General features: G+C 42.1%; 1 long non-coding RNA gene across 4 annotated transcripts; it reads right to left on the reverse strand.

Moving 5' to 3' along the window:
• Positions 1-454: 454 nt before the first annotated feature.
• On the reverse strand, positions 455-18981 carry LOC309377416. 4 transcript variants are annotated; one of them, XR_014171536.1, is made up of 4 exons: positions 18159-18981; positions 17316-17370; positions 15817-15927; positions 455-726 (listed from the first exon to the last, which is right to left on the reverse strand). It is a non-coding gene; the product is annotated as an uncharacterized lncRNA (long non-coding RNA). The 4 variants fall into 4 exon arrangements; XR_014171537.1 differs by lacking the exon at positions 455-726 and adding an exon at positions 15671-15708; XR_014171534.1 differs by lacking the exon at positions 15817-15927 and having other exon boundaries at positions 18375-18981.
• Between the last annotated feature and the right edge of the window lie 685 nt (positions 18982-19666).

The raw sequence follows: 19666 nt of genomic DNA on the forward strand, positions 1-19666 counted from the left end.
AATATACTCAGAGTTGAGTGTTGATCTCATTCTCTTTATTTCAGCTCATGGTAAACAGTGAGTGCTTTCTCCCAAAACCTCTGGCTATATATACATTTTTTACACAATGGGCCCCATGTGATTGGATGATTCAACTCCCCTCCTGGAGCCTGATTGGGCTGCTCCTGCAGACCAATCAGGTTTCTGCCTTCTAGCATCCTACCTGCCTATTGTTCTAGGATCCAAGCTCAGTACATGACATTAACTTTACCCCTAAGGTAGACAACTGAAGAGAACTACAGTAGCACTGTGGTCTTTTAAACCAGTTTTAGAACAGCCCCAGGGAATGAGCCTCTTCATGTTCAGTGAAAAACGAGGGCTGTCTTTAAGTTCTGTTGTGAACAGCTGTGAATTATTTTCAGCAAAAGCAGAAACACAGATAACATTCTAAAGAAAAGCCACAGTTGAATCAGGATGGCATTAATATCTCTTTACCTAATGGAGGTTAGTCAACAAGCAATTATGGTATTCGTGATAAATGTGATAAATTCGTGATGAAATCAGTGGTTTGAATTGGACTGAAAGGTCTGAATTTGAAGTTGAGTCATGCATCCAGAAAAGACTTCTCTGTCTTTTCCTTAACAAGGAATATGCGTTTTTTCATAAGGTGGCTTTTTCCAATCTCCTTCAACTTTTGAAAAAAATGTCAGAAAGCTTCATAATCTGCATGTACCCAGTGAGGTGTAGCTGGGGAATAAAGTCATGCATTAGGATTTTCTACAGCTTATTTAAGTCTGTGTTGTGAAGTGAAGTGGCAAGAAAATAGACATTCTAATCAACTGACATCGTGTCACTTTTACTGGAAAGGTACAGCAACCCAACTTCTTATTTTTATTGATCATCCTAATGCATGTTTTATATTTTATGTGAACCACTTAGTATTTTTTTAAAAAAATTAAATGGTACACGAATTACGTGGTGGTTGTTTTTTTAAAAAGAAACCTAGTTCAGCAGTGCCTAGTTCAGAGTGGCTGAGGAAACTCAGCCAGATGGGTGGGGTATAAATAATATATTATTATTATTATTATTATTATTATTATTATTATTATTATTATTATACACTCTTCCCTGCCATTACATAGAAGGGAGTTCAGAAATGGAAGTGAATTGTGTGCATTATTAGGTGGAATGTGCTCCACCTAAAAAATTCAGTTCAGAACCTGCTTCACCGCTTGAGAAAAGAGCAAGATTAAGTCCAAAGCATTTCAAAGACTGACTGACTGCATCAAAATCACAATTGGGGGAGGGACTCTGCTGCTTCCCCATTCATTGTTATGGGAAAATGAGCACACTGTCTCTTTATTGAAGCTGGACATTGTCCTTCACAAAAGAGTTCTTTCTTCCCCTTCTTCCCATTTTCTTCCCAGCCTGGTGTTTATAAGGATATAACAAGCTTGGAGAGAATTTTTTTTTTTTTTAAACAAAATCTGCACAGAAAGCAACAAAAACTCCAAATCTTTGAGAAACTCCAAAGCAAGTCAGAGGTTGGGACACTTAGAGAGATCCCTCATTGGATAAGTCAAGCCCCAAATGTGTCTGAAGTGGCCCCACTTTTTGCTTCGTGATTTGGGATTCAGCTAACTCTTTTGCACACTCCAGTTCATTAGCTTTGCTCTTTGATAGAATTCCCCTACTGCCAGTACAAACAATTCTGTTTTGAATCTTTATTGGAAGCAAATCTTTGCATGATGCTTCTTGTGATTTCCTAGTCTGCAGACATCTCTTGGGAGAAAGAAACCATAGTTAGGTCATGTTTAATATAGTGTTTAGAGAAACTGAAGAAAGAAAGAAAGAAAGAAAGAAAGAAAGAAAGGTGAATATTTAATGTTTCATCATGAATCTTCATCAGTAAATCTATCATTTCCCTTTAAAAGAAAACTCAGGTTGCTGACTGCCTTCAGTTGGTTCTGAAGTAAAACAGGGGCACCCAAAAGTAAGGTAGAAGCACTTGTGTGATTTCTCTCTTTCTTTCTAAAGAAGGATGTTCTTGCCCCTTCCTTAATGCAATGCCATCTAGGTGAGCTGGTAGAGGAGAATGCCTGTGCTACCACTGTTTTGTTTCAGTAGCTAGGTAACAGATTTTCAAAGTGGGTTCTCTGAGAATTGCACCTGGATAACACTTAAGGTTGTGCGTGAATAGCCTCACAAAATTACTTTGTGTTTTTGTTGGGGGCAGAAAGAGAGCTTCTTGATGCATTGACAGCCCAGCTTCTATAATCCTTCACAACGTTCCAGACCTATCATGATTATTGAGCATAACAGGGGGAAATGGTGACTTTCACAATAACTAAAATTTAAATTTAAAAACTGGAGAATGTTTTGAAGGGAGGGAATGTGCATAGTGACCTTCTTTCATGGGAAAGGATAATGGAAAGAAGATAAAGTCCCAACCAGAGAAGAATGGCAGATCAAGTTGGTGGATTATGCCAAAATGGCTAAAATGACCGGAAGAATCTCAAATCAGGAAGACATTTTTTTAAAAAAATAAAGAATGGGGGAAATTTATCTTAAAAACCATTTTAAACCACTAAAATCATTAGTAGGATTGGAATAACACTTGTAGTTTAATGGTGAATTTTGGACACAATGGAGCTGTAAAAGTTTTGGATTATCATAAAAGCTGCAGGAGAAAATGATTAACAATAGGACCCACAAAGGAGAGTAAGGAAGTCAAAGGGATTCCATGAAGTCTTGTTTTTATGTTGTAAGTTGGATATGTAATTGTAAAATTTTAATCTGAAAACAAATAAATTTATGTAAAAAGAAAAGGATGAGGGAAGAGAGAAAAATCTCAGAAAAGGTTTCAGAAAAGTGTCTTCTGAGAAATGCTAGCTCAGCTTTTGGGAATTGTACAGTGTGGTCCTATGCATGCTTACCTGACAGCAAACTCCAATGTGTTCACTGGGGCTTTCTCCCTCGTATACCTGTGTTTAGGCCACATTTTTAGGTGCACACTTAACAAGTAAACCTATCGGAATACACATAAAAAAGAATGCACCAAGAGATCTTTGCTATTTGGACCCAGGCGTCCTGTGAAAGTGAAGCATATTATGCACTGTGCCATATTTACCTCAGGAAACGTCTGCGAAGTTTTAAAACCAAAATGGATTCCTTGCAAGGTAATAACTGCAACCGAGAAGAGCATTAACTTGACTTTTGTGAATGACAGGGCTTGATGCAAAAGTTACATCACACTGTCGGTGTTTTGCACAGATTACCTCAGGGAAATGGGGAAAATATGCAAATAACATAATGCCTCATCCTATGTACCTGCTGGTTGAGTTTTGATTTACTGAGCTGTCTCTGGGAGATTTTCTTGTAAAATAAAATAAAAATTCTCACTTTGAGGTGGGGATAGACACACTGTTTTCCTATCAGTAAAAATGGAGGGGGGAGTATTTTGCTTCTTCAAACTGTTCAGTCTCCTACCTCAAGTGAGAGAGAAAAGCCATGTTAGCAGTTTAACATTACAAGTGACATTTTTACAGAGTTGGTAGGTGTCAAACACAAGCCATGTCACTTGCCGCCAACAGAGAGGTCTGTTGTGAAAAAAAAAGTCAGATTAAAATAATAACACTCATTATATTTCTCAGAGAAATGCTCTCAGCGTGTCAAAGTGGAATCAGAAAGTCAGGGAAGACCTCAGCACAGCAGTGTGCTGTCTGCATGGTAATGCAATTGGAGACCATAACATGTTGTAATGAGTGCTAATGAAATCGTGTACGGAGAGCCTGAGAGTGAGGCACGAAGGAAGAATGATAAAAGGGATTCTAAGAGGAGCTCATATCACATGTAGAGAATGATCAATCAGATAAGGGCTGCTCAAGTTAAGCAAGACAGAGAGAGGTGAGTCCCTAATGAAAGCTCAGTTTGTCTAACAAGATATGATGATTAATAATGACAAGCATGGCTGAAGTATCCACTGCTAATAAACAGGCCTCACCAGGGGCAAAGGAACACCAAGTTATGAGGCCATAGGTGGAGCAGCCAAAACACTCTCCGCAGCCCAAAACGGATTGCTAGGAAGGTATGCATTGGCCACAAGAAACATATGACATGTCACTGGTGACCTTAGCTATAACATTTTGGAACTTCGGAAGCAAGCCTACAACTAAAAGCAGAGAAAAGAGAGAGAGGTGTAGTTTGTTTTACAGGACACCCTATTATTGTTTAGCTAATGGGATGTGCTTTGTTATCTTGATGAATGTAAGGATAGCTTTGCTTGGGAAGCCCAGAAGCCAGACCTGAACACAATACAACAGTATCTCCTTTGGAGCTTACCATCCTCACTGTTGGTCAATTGTAGCTGTACATGGCAGTTTTTCTGGGTCATGTGGCCAGCATGACTAAGCAGCTTCTGGCACAACGGAACACCGAAACCAGAGCAGCGCATGGAAATGCCATTTACCTTCCTGCCGGAGAGGTACCTATTTATCTACTTGCACTTGACGTGCTTTCAAACTGCTAGGTGGGCTGGAGCTGGGACCGAGCAACAGGAGCTCACCCAGTCATGGGGATTCAAACCACCAACCTTCTGATCGGCAAGCCCAAGAGGTTCAGTGGTTCAGACCACAGCACCACACACATCCCCTAGCTAGAGTCAAAGGGTGCCTAAATTTTGTGAGAAGAACCTGAGCTTACAGGGTTAAACAGCTCAGAGTGTACGTCCTGCCTACTGTGGGGTGGGGTGAGATTCTGCGTCACTTCCAAGAGTCTCAACCCTTTGTTCTCTTTTTCTTTCGCTTTTAAAGAGAGTGGACGTGTATTCACGATGTTGTGCGCTGTATTAGACAATGGATAGTTCTGCTATAAATAAAGCTGCTTTTAGTTATTAGTAAGATCTGTGTGAGACTCTGTTTAGCACACTGAAGAAGCACAGAAGACAGCAGCTTTCTCTGACCGCTGCCGGACTCTGTTTTTGCTCGGAGCATTGGAATGTGGACTTTGGAATGTGGAGGCCTGGTGCTGCGAGAGCGGACTGGACGCCAGACTTATCTGAGCAATAAATCTTTCTCAGGTTGTTCAGTGTTGTTAACTCCAATTGCTTACTCTGACTGCTTCCCGTAAACCTCGTTCTGTGCCAATAAGCACAGGGCACCTTTCTCGGAAGCACTGGGGCTCATAAAGGTAAAGGGACCCCTGACCGTTAGGTCCAGTCACGGACAACTCTGGGGTTGCGGCGCTCATCTTGCTTTATTGACTGAGGGAGCTGGTGTACAGCTTCTGGGTCATGTGGCCAGCATGACTAAGGCGCTTCTGGCGAACCAGAGCAGTGCACGGAAACGCTGTTACCTTCCCTATTTATCTACTTGCACTTTGACATGCTTTCAAACTGCTGGTTGGCAGGAACAGGGACCGAGCAACAAGAGCTCACCCCATCGTGGGGATTCGAACAGCCAACCTTCTGATCGGCAAGCTCTAGGCTCTGTGGTTTAGACCACAGCACCACCCACGTCCTCGGCCCCCCTGGGGGCCATAGATTTCAGCAAAATCTTGTCTGTGCAATGGGTTCATGGGGAGAAGCTGCTCCATGAGCCCATGCAAAAGTGAGGGGAAAGCTTAAAGAAGGCTGCTTCCCCTGGAGCTCAGAGTCAGTTCACCTCAAGAGCTCCACACTCACCCTTCCTTTTTTAGGCGAAAGGAGGAATGGCATTGGGCAGGCCCAACATACTATAGCCCCCCCATAAGGAGCCTGAGGGGAGGACTGACACAGCACCCCCAAACTTGGGTTGGGGTATGTGCCTGGTTTGAATCTGCTCCCTGGTCACCCAAGGAGACCTTGTGTGCTTGGCTCTGTACCAAAGCAAGATTCAGCACTGACCGACTCCCATTGAACAGGTTTGAGGTGGTCCAAAGCCAGCAGACCCATTCCACCAATGTGGGGTTATGGAATGATGAACTGATCTTGGCTCCAATGCCATTCCAACGCTTATTCTGCTTGCTGCTGTCAATAAAGATTTGGTCTGATTTTCTCCCATCACCATTGTACAGTCCAGTTATTTGCTGATCTCTTGGGTCAAATAATGCCTGGGGAAATCATTTCTAGTAACAAAAGCATTCCCAATCAATGGAAGTTTTTGCCATGAGTAGAAAAGAGTTTATTAAACCTTAATGGCAATAGACTTTCCATATACAGTGGTACCTCGGGTTAAAGACACCTCGGGTTACAGAAACTTCAGGTTAGAGACTCTGCTAACCCGAAAGTAGTACCTCAGGTTGAGAACTTTACCTCAGGATGAGAACAGAAATTGTGTGGTGGCAACAGGAGGCCCCATTAGCTAAAGTGGTACCTCAGGTTAAGAACAGTTTCTGGTTAAGAACGGACCTCTGGAATGAATTAAGTTCTTAACCAGAGGTACCACTGTAGTATAAGCTAATATCCATTTTATTGTGGTGTGATAGCTACTGATTTGGCAGTAAATTACTAATGATGCAATCCTATATATTTCTACTTCTAATTAAACAGAGCTCAATGGGACCTACTACAGGTTATTGTATAAAGAATTTCACCTTCTGGATTGTATCCAGCTAAGTTTTACTCAGAGTAGATATGTTGAAAATAAGACATAAGCCCAGAATTGTGAATACCTGGAATATATTTGTATTTATAACTTTTTGTGTGCACTTTCAATAAGCAAAATGCGAAAACATTAGCAAAAAGAAACAGTTAAATCACCAGTGATGTGTGACAACCCACACTTACGCATGATGGCTGTACATTACATTTTCATTACACCCCAAAAGGAGAGGCATGCAACTAACTCATTGAAATAATGCAAGCAAATGAAAATAGAGAGAAGAATTCTGGTAGATGAATAAAAGATAACAGAAACTTACAAAACAAATACAGACAAGTATAGCAGAATGTTGTTGAGTATCTTTTCCCCCCTCAAGTGATTAGATTAAAATAAAAACAACTTTCATTAACTGTTTATAGGAATGGCAATAAGAAACAAACAGATTCAGAGAATTCCAACACAAGCTGTGCAATGAAATGTCTGTTGATAAGCCATTTATCAATAGGTCTCACCCAATCCATCAAGCAACCCATTTACTTGTTTAATTACTTGATGGTGGAATGGCTCCATAGCTGTCAGAAAATTTCATATTTTTTGGGGGGGGGGGAGAATTTTGGTGTTCAGTTTTTCCCCCATTTGTGGGTGGTGAAGCATGCATTGTGATGTTGGGCAAATTTCAGGTGTCCTAAATTCAAAGATGGAAACTCATCAGTCCACATGCATCCAGAGTTTCTGATGGTAGGGGCTGGAAGAATCTTTAAAACACACAATGATTTCTCCTCACCCCTCCAAAAAAATGATAATAATCTCCCACACCCACATTCATGGGGGATTTCTCTCTCCATCGCCTCAAAACGGAGCCTATTTAAAGTTAGGAGCGTGTGCACTTATCATGCAAGTTGGGCTTCACTTCAGTGATGAAACGATTTATTTAAGATTCACATGGTCTTTAAAAAAATAAAGGAAAGATGCAGATGGGCATGCAACATTTGTCTACTCGTACAGCTGCTCACCTCCATTAACATGACAGAATTCAAACTGCCCTACTTCATAACTCAATTATTCATCTTGCTCAATAACTTGCCTCGGGGTGCAGCCAATCCCGGGGCTTCAGAGATAGCCTTGCCACAGGCCAACTGGTAAGAGGTCATGACCTAGAGAACCAGCTTCTCATTTGTTGCATATAATCCACACTTCTTTCCTCGAGAGAGCTTTCGTGTGGAGATCTAATATAAGCATTCAAAAAAGGAAAATGGCAACAGCTTTTCCAAGCAGCACATTCATTGCTATTGGGCCGGTTGTGTAGATCCAAGAAGTGGCCTTGTAACCCATTTGATTATTCTGCACCTAACCCAGCTCCCAATGGTTCAGGCAAAACTTGTTACCATCATGTAATGGTTATATGGGGTTGCTCGTGCGTAAGTTGCCGCCACTCTTGGCTAGGTAGCCTGGTTAAACCTTTCCTGGCTGGAAAGCCCTTCACTTCGTGGCTGTTCAGTCACTAGCAGAATCCGTCAGTGGGCATTTCTTGAACTTCTTCCAGCAAAGAAGTTCTTTGACGCCAAGTCTACACCTACTTTCCCTGCGCAGAAGTCTTCTGCGCAGGGTGGGTGTGGGTAGCGGAGGACCTGTGCTCTCCCCGCTGGTCTCCGGTGAAGAGTCCTGGAGCCCCCTCGCCGATTCCCCCATCCGCCCCCCTTTATCCCTGGTGTTACGCTGATTTCCTTCCCCAGCCGATGAGTTCACTCTCTCCCTGCTTGGCCCTTCTCCGGCATCGCTTGGGAGCCTTGCCTCCACTGGCTCCGATGTCAGTTCCTGACACATCACCTCCTCCTTTTTTGGAAGACAATGTTCCAGGGATCAAACCTGGGTTTTTGTGGGGGGGGTTTTGTTGTTTTTTGCATGCAAAGCATTTGATCAAGCCATGCCCCCATCATAGAATGGGAGTTGGGTTGGCCCATGCAATTGAGAACAGCTTGCATCCAACTGTGGCAAACCTAGAGACAGGGGAGAAATTCAATCAAGTTTGCATTTAGAGGGGAATCTTATCAAATTCTCATTCCAAAACAACATGATAATTGAAAAGCAACCATCCTTTGAAATTTGCACTTATTTGAATTTTAAAATGCAGTTCTCCAACCAACCAAGGTTTACAAAAATGCATACATTACAGGAAAGTGTGTGTAAATGAATATATTGGTGAAAATAACATGCACAAGTGCATTGTATTAGGAGAAATTGCAACTATGTGCCACTAACTTAAAACCACATATAAAAATGTGTTCATTAGTAGAAAATTGCACTAAAAGCTGAAGAATATGCATGATAGATAGATAGATAGATAGATAGAGATGATAGAATGGCAAATCATTGCAGAAATATGGTGCTGAGTTGAACAGTTTAACTGTGGAACGATATAGAAATGGCCTGGGATGTAAGGCATAAGGTAAAGGTAAAGGGACCCCAACTATTAGGTCCAGTCATGGCCGACTCTGGGGTTGCAGTGCTCATCTCGCTTTATTGGCTGAGGGAGGAGGCGTACAGCTTCCGGGTCATGTGGCCAGCATGACTAAGCCGCTTCTGGCAAACCAGAGCAGCGCACGGAAACACCGTTTACCTTCCCGCTGGAGCAGTACCTATTTATCTACTTGCACTTTGATGTGCTTTCGAAGTGCTAGGTTGGCAGGAGCAGGGACCGAGCAACGGGAGCTCACTCTGTTGCGGGGATTCAAATCGCTGACCTTCTGATTAGCAAGTCCTAGGCTCTGTGGTTTAACCCACAGCGCCACCCGCATCCCTATGGGATGTAAGGCATAGCTCAGCCAAACGTGAAGTTTTGCTTTAATGGAGTTGCAACTCAACATTAACCAGCTCTCCTCTTACCCTAGTGAGGCCCAACTCTGTTTACATTATCTTACATTTGTCCTCATCTCTGTTCACAAAATACTGATGTTGGGTGGGTGTGTCTTTGTGTGCTTAAGAGAAGACATAAACTTAAAACTGCAGTGTGAAGTCAAGAGCAACAGAAAGATGGATATAGCAGGGCAGCTTGCCTTGTTGTCTCCAGGGAGACAATTTTGGTTTCTCTCAATTGTCTAATATTCACATTTTTTTGCAAAAAGTTTTCAATTAGAAATAATTGTACCTTGGATTAACCTACGATGTTGCCACTGCAATGGGAAAATTCAGAGAAGATTACAATGGGGTGGGGGGCTGTGCTTTCATTCATATCTTGTTTCAGAAAGTGCAAATGATATAAATTCACCCTTATATGCATACCCAATATAATTTATCCTCTATTTCTGCAAGCAAATATAGGGTGGTGCTGTGGTCTAAACCACTGAGCCTCTTGGGCTTGCCAATCAGAAGGTCGGTGGTTCAAATCCCTGCAATGGGGTGAGCTCCTGTTGCTCTGTCCAAGCTCCTGCCAACCTAGCAGTTTGAAAGCATGTCAGCGCAAGTAGATACTGTAAATAGGTACTGCTCCGGTAGGAAGGTAAATGGTGTTTCCATGTGATGCTCTGGTTTCGGTGTTCTGTTGTGCCAGAAGTGGCTCAGTCATGCTGGCCACATGACCCGGAAAAACCGTCTGCGGACAAATGCCCGTGGCCTGTAAAGTGAGATGAGCGCCGCAAACCCAGAGTCATCTGCAACTGGACTTAACTGTCAGGGGTCCTTGACCTTGACCTTTTTTTACTGCAAGCCAAACAATATGATTTACAGATCCACGTTTACTCAGACGTAAGTGCTGTTGGGTCCTATTTCCAAGTGAGTATAGTTAGGATTGTAGCATTCTTAGTCTTGTTATTGCTTCTAGGTTTGCTTCTAGGTTTTCTTGCTAAATAAAAAAAAGACCACCACCAGGTATGGAATATTCTGACTGAAGTTTGTTGGGGTAATTAGCAATGGCACTAACCAAATACCTGCCCTAGTTAAGAAACACTTCTTGTTCCTCATTAACCAAATTACTTTCAGGTCATACATCACATCCTTGACAATAATGCCATTTCCATGCTTAATTGCTTAAATAAATGTGTAATTAATGTCTAGTAACGGGATTACAGCTGTCTGGAAACAATGTCGCAACAACTTGCAACCATTACTTTTCTATAGCTGACTGCATCCCTCCCTCTCCCCGCCCTAAGACACATACATATTACTTAATTAAAAATGGAAATGTCTAATTTAATAACATCCTGTGGGGAGTTCAGAAATGTTTCCATTAACAACAACAAAAAAAGTCTAAAGCATTGCTTTATGGACCATTTAGGAAAAGGATAATATTTAGCATACAGCCGTAAATTGATGCTAAACTATGATCAAAACCTGCTCACAAAACAATTAGTGCAATTTCTAAATTGCTGTGATCTGTTTACAAGTAAGTCACAATCAATGCAGAGAGAAACCATTGCTTCACAAATCTAAAGAGTTGTGAATAGGAGGGGGGAAGGGGACCAGATTGACAAATAAATAAATAAAATTAGAGAATGTTTGTTGTGGGGGAGGAAGGAAAAAGAGAATGTTAGCTGCTTTGAGACTCCTTTGGGTAGTGATAAAGCAGGATATCAAATCCAAACTCTTCTTCATCAGAAAGACAGAGAACAGGCCCACTCAAGCCCAGTTGATCAAGGCAGTTGGTGCGATATGGTTCCAGTCTTCTCACTCAGGCAGAAGGAGGGACAGGAAGGATAAAGATCAGTATAGAGATCTGCTGATTTAGTAAGATTTAAAAAACCCACCAGCTGAACAGATTCCATAGAGCATTTGGACCCTCCAGTACAGGCATAGGCAAACACGGCCCTCCAGATGTTTTTGGGACTACAACTCCCATCATCCCTGACCACTGGTCCTGTTAGCTAGGGATGATGGGAGTTGTAGTCCCAAAACATCTGGAGGGCTGAGTTTGCCTATGCCTGCTCCAGTGACTAGAAAAGGAATGCCATGGTACACCTCCATCAGCATGACCAGACACCTTCATCTGCCCAGCTGCAACAAAACTGTCTCTCCTGTATCTCTCTCTACAGCCACAGCAGGCACTTTAACTTTCAAATGGTTAGACTTCAGCCCAAAAGGTCCACATTTTCATGTTGTCCCGACACAGATGGATGCCAACCACAAGGTGGTGATACAAGAACTAGGAGACAATATAATCTTCCACATTGACCAAAAAGCTTTTCAGGAGGAAAAGAAATGAGAGATGGGGACACACAAAAGAACCATTTCCTTCCCTAGATTAATCTCTTCCAGATAGTTATATACACTACACTGAAGTGCAAAGGGGGGAAAACCCTGGTACACTGTATTTTAAAGAATCAACAATGTTGTAAAAAAAATGAATACAAAGAATAATGAAATACAGGTGCATACACAAATAACTTTATTTGTATGTCACCTTTCCACAGTTCAAACCATGCTCAAGGAGGCTTACAACATGAAAAAATGCATCCTTACAAAAGTAGTCGTAAACAATAAATACAGTGGTGCCCCACAAGACGAATGCCTTGCAAGACGGAAAACTCGCTAGACGAAAGGGTTTTCCATTTTATGAGCTGCTTCGCAAGACAAATTTCCCTATGGGCTTGCTTCGCAAGACGAAAACGTCTTGCAAGTTTGTTTCCTTTTTCTTAACACCGTTAATACAGTTGCGACTTGACTTCAAGGAGCAACTCATAGAACGCAGTGTACATAGTAGCCTTTTTTGAGGTTTTTAAAGACTTTGGTGATTTTTGAAGCTTTTCCAAAACTTCTTTTGCAGCCATTTGGTAAGTTAAGCTTTTAAAACTTTTGGGGGGGTTTTGGATTTTGGGTTGGGGTGTTTGGAATTCAAGGACTTGGTGTTGGGGAGGGGTTTGCAAGAATCTGGAAGCTTGTTTCCCCCCCCTGCATTTTTATGATTTTCTGTGACCATTGGGCCATTCTGTTTTTTAAAAAAATTCTGGGTTTGAATTTTGAAATGCTCTTTACAGTATGTGTGACTTTAAAGAGCACTTAATAAACTCTTGTACCAAATTTGGCTTTGTTTGGACTTTTTTTGACCATAGGAACGCATTAATTGATTTTCAATGCATTCCTATGGGATTTCGTGCTTCGCAAGACAAAAAATTCGCTAGACGAAAAAATTCGCTGAACGAATTAATTTCGTCTTGCGAGGCACCACTGTAAAGCATTTAAAAATGCATAACCAAATGCAACAATTTCCACATAAATCACAGGATACAGAAAACAAACAGCAACAACAGCATCCCCCCATTCCCAACCCCCGAAAACCCAAACAACACCCCAGGCCTAGAATCCTGTTCAACAGCCTCAGCTTTTGTAGCTGGAGTCAGTCCGAGCCCAGTCCTCCCAGGACAGATGGACAAAGGCGCACAAAGCAGGGAGCAGGACTCACAGCCAAGACAGCAATATCCAAGGTAGATATTAATACAGGTTTTGAATTAACCAAGGGACAATTGCTAGATCAAGGTACACCCAGTTCAGCATTTTAGTAAGTTTATTAATATGCTGCTTTCAAAAATAGAAGATACTTCCCAAAGAGGCTCATATAAATATTTCTCCACTGTCCAAAGGGCAGCTTTCACTATGGGAATGAAAATGTATCAAAATTCATCTTAGCTCACTTGAATGTCCATAACATTAAGCATTTCTGTCCAGCAGGTTTCTTTAAAAAAAATATGGAATGGATCTTGTTTCCTGAAACTAAAAGGTTACATCATTTGCGTGCTGAGGTCCCCAAGAACTCACACATCCCACATTATTTTTGTTTAAGGTTTTTGGCATAATTTTGGCCACAACTTTATTATCATACAAATTGTGAGTGGTTGCTTAGGCATTGGTTATGACTAGCTGTCCCCCCCGCCTTGGGGGACAGCACTGACTCCCATGAGTCAGTGTGGAGGAACAAGATCAGGGATAACTGGAGCTGTGACACAGACCCTCAGCTACTCCCCGCATGCTCCTTGGAGCTTACGCCGCCTGCACCCTGCACCAAGGGTTTGGACGAGGGGATGGTAAGCCCCAGAATTCCTTTAACGGAATTCCTGTGCAGCAGCAGCATTGGAGGGGCAGGCACAGCCAATCCATACCCCTCCACCAACCAATTTAACCAATGCCTAACCGCCAACCTTACAAGTTGTGACGATTTGCTACGCAGTAGGCAAAACCCAATTGGCACACACTAATCAGCCAAAAGGAAAAATTCCTACCAGGCCCCCGCACCAATGACCCCATGACAGGCATAGCAAGGTCAGAGCAAAGCCCAATCAAGGGAGGGCGGGTGGGTGATCCGGTGTCCACAGCGAAAGAGAAAGGAACAAGCTGTGGACCTTGCTTAAATAACCTCTGATCCCACCCCTAAAATTGGCAACATCAATTTTACCCCAGTAACTCTATCCACCAATCTGATCCAAGCCCTTGAATCTAACTTGCCTGACAACCATGAGGGTGTTTTGTTTGGCCCCATCCGCAACCCGTGCTCTCCTTTAATGAGAACACACTTTACACACACAAAGCACACCTACATTCACCCATTCATTCCTGATGCTCCCACTTGCTACTGTCTCTGAAAAATACATCATGTTTCCATCAACCTGCCAGTCGCCACACTTAAGAATCTACGAAAGTCAACAAAACCAACAAAACTCATTTTCTTGCCCTCCTTCTGCATCCCACCCGTCATGACAGAAAGTCACACAGGAATCGTACCTAAAACAAAACCCCAAACCAACTGACAGAACTAACTGGCAGCAGTATTTGTGCCCAGGGGGCAAAAGATTAGAAACAAGGTTTAGGATGCCTGCAGTTAAAATTCAGTTCACTCTGGCAGCCAAGGGGTGGGGAGTTCAGTGCTCCAAAAACACACAATTAATGTTGTCAAAACACAAGCAGTTATGAAGAACAGAAGCAACTCAGGAACTGTAGTTTGTAAGGGTGCTGGGATCTGTGAACTAAAGTTCCCAGGATCCTTTGGGGGTGAGGGCATGTACTTTAAACGTATGGTGTGTCTATCAGCTCTCCGAAGTCAAGGGACATGTTTTGGGGCCATTTCAGTATCTGGAACCAAGGCAAAGAATGAGATGTGGGTAGATTAGATTGGGGGGGGGGACTCTTAAGGGTATGTGGTTGAGATAAACTAGAAGCATGACCTTCTAGGAGAGATGTTATGCTAGATTATGAGACCCTGGCCGTCCAGATCTGCCCTGTGGGTCGCAAGTTCTCCACTATGGTTTTATTTTATTCCCACGTGTAATTGAGTATTTATGTGTGTGTTACTGTTAGTGTGCTAAACTCTGTGAATTTCCCAGCAGTACTCTGAGTTTGCAGTGGGAAATAGCATAATAATTCTGATATTTACCAGAAAATTGCAAGAACAGATAAATGCCTTTTCCCCAGTTACCAAATGCCTTCATACTTTTCATGATTTACAAACTGTAATAGCAGTTAATAAGGAAAGTTGGAACAACGAACCACTTGTAAAAGTAAGAAGAATATTAACGTTTCAGAAGAGTAATGTATTCTACTTCAATTTGTCCTTCAACTACGGTAAATTTTTGAGTTTCAAAACCGCTAGTAATTTCTGTTGTAGCTGCTGTCTGTCACTAGTAAAAGGAAATCAACAGGTCAGGTTGAGCCTGAATGGGAGAAAGAAAGAGTGACTGTGCTGACTTTCAGTTTATTTAGCTTGTCTGTTTGCTAAAGAGACTAACATGTGGGAAGGTTTGCTTGAAGCCCAAAGCCCACTTAAATGGTTGACATGGGGGGTTTTTTCTTGGAAAGAGTAATTGTTTGCTTGAATACATGTGACAGAAGAAAATGGTTTCCTAAGGACACAAATTGTGATGGAGAAAGCTTCCTGGAAATGTACAGGTGAAACTTGGAAAATTAGAATATCATGGAAAAGTTCGTTTATTTCAGTAATTCAACTTAAAAGGTAAAACTAATATATGAGATAGACTCATGACATGCAAAGTGAGATATGTCAAGCCTTTATTTGTTATAATTGTGATGATTATAGCGTACAGCTGATGAAAACCCCAAATTAAGAATCTCAGAAAAGTAGACTATTAAATGAAATCAGCGGAACAAGGATTGCAAATAGAGCAACAATAGCTAGTCATTCATTGTTGAGCCTTGGCTTCCTCAGCTATAGAACCTTCTGAATAGTACTAATATAATATAATATAATATAATATAATATAATATAATATAATATAATATAATATAATAATATAAAAATTTGTGGATTATATGTCCCACTCACCTTGTTGTGGTGAGTGGGCTTGCAAGTTCCTATGACCCTTGTGAGCGAAGCTATCGGGAATCCCGTACTTCCAGCAGGGTCATCCAAGGCGGTAAGGTCAAAGGGAAGGAGCTAGACAAAGAATGATCCAAGAAGTCCTCAAAGACAGAACAGGCGGATGATAACAAGCGGTATGTCCCCACTGTGGAAGGATGTGTGGATCCAGAATTGGCCTCCGCAGTCACTTACAGACTCATTGTTAAAACTGTGTTTATGGAAGACAATCTTACTCGGCTACAAGTGATCGCCAAAGAACCTGTCATCTGCCAGCATTAACCTTTAATTCCTAATTTTCTACTTCTGGTACATTAGCGTCTGCTTTGTGTTGGCCCCGTGGTTCTCCTGATAGCTATGCAACTGCGTTGTGTCATTCTACCCTTAGCCTCACCCACTCATTTGCAGGAGTTTTCATCTGAGAAATGTCAGAAGGTATAGGGAGGGCTTTGTATAATGGGAATGGCATATTGCAGCGCACGTCGACTGCATTAATTGCACCCTTTTGCATGCTATCATCCTTACTGAATGCTGATTGTGTTGCTGAAAAAAATCTTTAAAACGAAACAACAGCTCTGCATTATGCAGATGCAGCACAGTGTGTCAGCAATGGGAGAGGGAATGGAAACATTGCATAAGATCTATAAGGAGAACTATTACACATCCTGCTCTTTGAACACAAAGAGGCAAAAAAAGTTCCATAAGACGTACTGTTGTTATAACATCAATACGTGAGTCACTTTATAGAGCAGCAAAATAATATATAGGTTTCAGCCTCAAGGAATCCAGATTTGAACTAGGTAAAGGGGAAGGGTGATAAGAGATAAATGCAAGTGATAAGAGATAAATTGCTGGGTTTCTTGCCAGTTGCAGATAAGTAAAGCTGCAAACCCTCGTCCCATTTATTTGGGCGTAAATTCATTAAATGCAGTAGGACTTGATTTTGATTAAATGTGATTAGGATTGCAGCCTAAACAAATAAACGAAGGGCTTCATGTTTTTTGATGTTGAAGAAAAAATGAGGAGCAGCATCATATAGGTGTTCTGGGAGACACTCTCACACACAAATACATACACATACACACACACACCACCTTGATATGAGTCATTTACATTCCAGCTCATTGCAAACCTAGCACTATAACAAAGTATCGAGAATAGCTATCACAGCAAATTTGCTCCAGCACTACCATTTCTGGTTTGTACATATTGATTTAGAGTGCATGAAAGGCGAACTACATCAAATGATACGCGAGGAATAAATTATTCATTATAAAAATTTGACAAACATGTGTAAAAATAAATAATGCATGACAATTTATGGCAACACAGTTGAACTTAATTTATTCAAAAACTTGACTCTATAATCTTGCATGAATTTTAATATGCCCTTCTATGCCTTTGTATCGTATGGAACAAAGTGACTGCGAATCTTACATCTTCTGGAAAATAAGCATTGAACTTACTTTGAGCCTCTCCTGTTCGTTAGTGCTACGATACTGAAATCTGGCAATCAATGACCTAAAAAAAAAAGATAGAAAAGTAACAGCACTTGGACATGAGATTTTAAGAACGCTTCACTGATTCTCCCATGAAATGATTACCCAATATAATTTGCTGCAATAACATTTTTGTATGACCATAACACCCTATATAGCTAAGGCTCGTCACAATTTAGAGAAATCCTTCTTTCTATCCCATTCTGCATAATCTCAGAGATTCACTGAGGACATTATCTTACTCATCCTATACAGGTGAAACTCAGAAAATTAGAATATCGTGGAAAAGTTCATTTATTTCAGTAATTCAACTTAAAAGGTGAGACTAATATATGAGATAGACTCATGACATGCAAAGCGAGGTATGTCAAGCCTTTATTTGTTATAATTGTGATTATCATGGCGTACAGCTGATGAAAACCCCAAATTAACAATCTCAGAAAACTAGAATATTAAATGAAACCAGCAAAACAAGGATTGCAAATAGACCAATATTGGACATCTGAGAAGCAGAAGCATGCATATGTACCCAGTGCTTGGTTTGGGCCCCTTTTGCATCAGTTACTGCCTCAATGTGGTGTGGCATGGATGCTATCAGCCTGTGGCACTGCTGAGGTGTTATGGAAGACCAGGATGCTTCAATAGCAGCCTTCAGCTCTTCTGCATTGCTCGGTTTCATGTCTCTCATCTGTCTTTAGGCAATGCCCCATAGATTCTCTATGGGGTTCAGGTCAGGCGAGTTTGCTGGCCAATCAAGCACAATAACCCCATGTTCAACTTCTGCATATCCAGCTGGCCCCGCCTAACTACCCCAACTTTCCCTGAACCTTCTGCTGGGGTTTCTCCCTTCTTCCAGCCATCTCCCACTAGTAACTGCCTCTTTCCCCTCAGCCACCCTGCCCATTTGTGACATCACAGGAAGTTTGTAGCCCACGGCAACTGCTTAGGGATGCATCTGCACAGCCTCCCATCCTGGTACTGGAAAGGGGAATGTCATGAAGGTTACTTAGATGTATTTAGAAATACCTTGATTCAGAAGTAGAAGATGGCTTGCTTAAGCTCTGCTGTCCCCTTCATTGCTGTTTTTGGGGAAAGCCTCGTCGGCTTGTGACATCCATGAAAGGCAAACACAGATTCAGTGAGGGGAATGGTCCTCATTCAACAGTTAGCATCCACCCACCTCCACTGGCCAGCCTGCCAACCTCTGCTGGCTTCCACCCATGAATATCCAGTGGTTCATCCACCCTGAGCCTGAAGGGCAGCCTACACCACTATCTGAACATGCAATTCCCAGGCATACTGTGTCTGGTGGGTGACCTATGTCCACACTCTCCATTGATACTTACCCCAGCATCAACCCAAAAATATCCACGCAGCTTTTGTCAATGGCCTTCTGAAGGTGAATTTCAACCAGCTTACATGCACAAACATCATCCACCTTCAGCCCTGCGGCATCCCGGGCTTCCACATGCTAATCACAGCTTCTGCCAGGTCCATTGCCAGCTTCCAACCATGGATGTCTGCTGCTTTCAAGCTGAGGTCCTGCTCAGCAGGTACACTTGCCTTCTCATTACTCCACAGCATCTCATTGATGGATGAGGGCCTCCTTCCATTTGCCACTTCGCCTCCATGCGGAAGGTACCGAATAACACAACTGTTGTCCACTGTGTCCTTTTCAAGCTTCCCCTTGGGCTGCTTTTGTATATCTACTGAGCTGTCATGTGCTTATGTGACATCACAGGGCGTCCACAGCCAATGACAGCAGCTGGAGAGGCATCATCATCATCAGCTCCTCAGGCCTCACAATGGTGAGTGCAGCTCAGCAGCCCTTTGCTAATTTGCTATGTACAGCTCACTCCTTATCTGTAATGGCATCAGAGAAAGCCATGCCATAAATCCAACTTCCCATTTTGATTCTCTGGCATCCTATCTGCATAACCTAGCAATTCCAAAATATAGATGTGCTTTTAATCTCGCAAGATTGAATGTATTGCCCTCAGCTGCACTTGAGGGACAATTCCAACAGATTCCGCACGAAAAACGCTTATGTCCCTGTGGAGAAGGCAGTACCAAATCAGTGGCGCATGCCCTTCTGGCTTGCACTCTTTATAAAGACTTGAGGAATGAGATGATCACCCCTCTTTTATTGTCCATTCTGTGTTGCCCAACCACTGCCACAGTGTCCTTTCTCTTGGCAGATCAAGATGAGCAGGTGACAGCAAAGGTTGCAAGGTTTTTAGCTGGGGCAATCAGAATAAGATCCAAATTTTGACTCCTGATTCAGGACCCTAAACTGTGTTTTATATAATCAACTTTTT

The sequence above is a fragment of the Podarcis melisellensis genome (assembly GCF_964234715.1).
Source record: "Podarcis melisellensis genome assembly, chromosome: 9".
NCBI lineage: Eukaryota > Metazoa > Chordata > Lepidosauria > Squamata > Lacertidae > Podarcis > Podarcis melisellensis.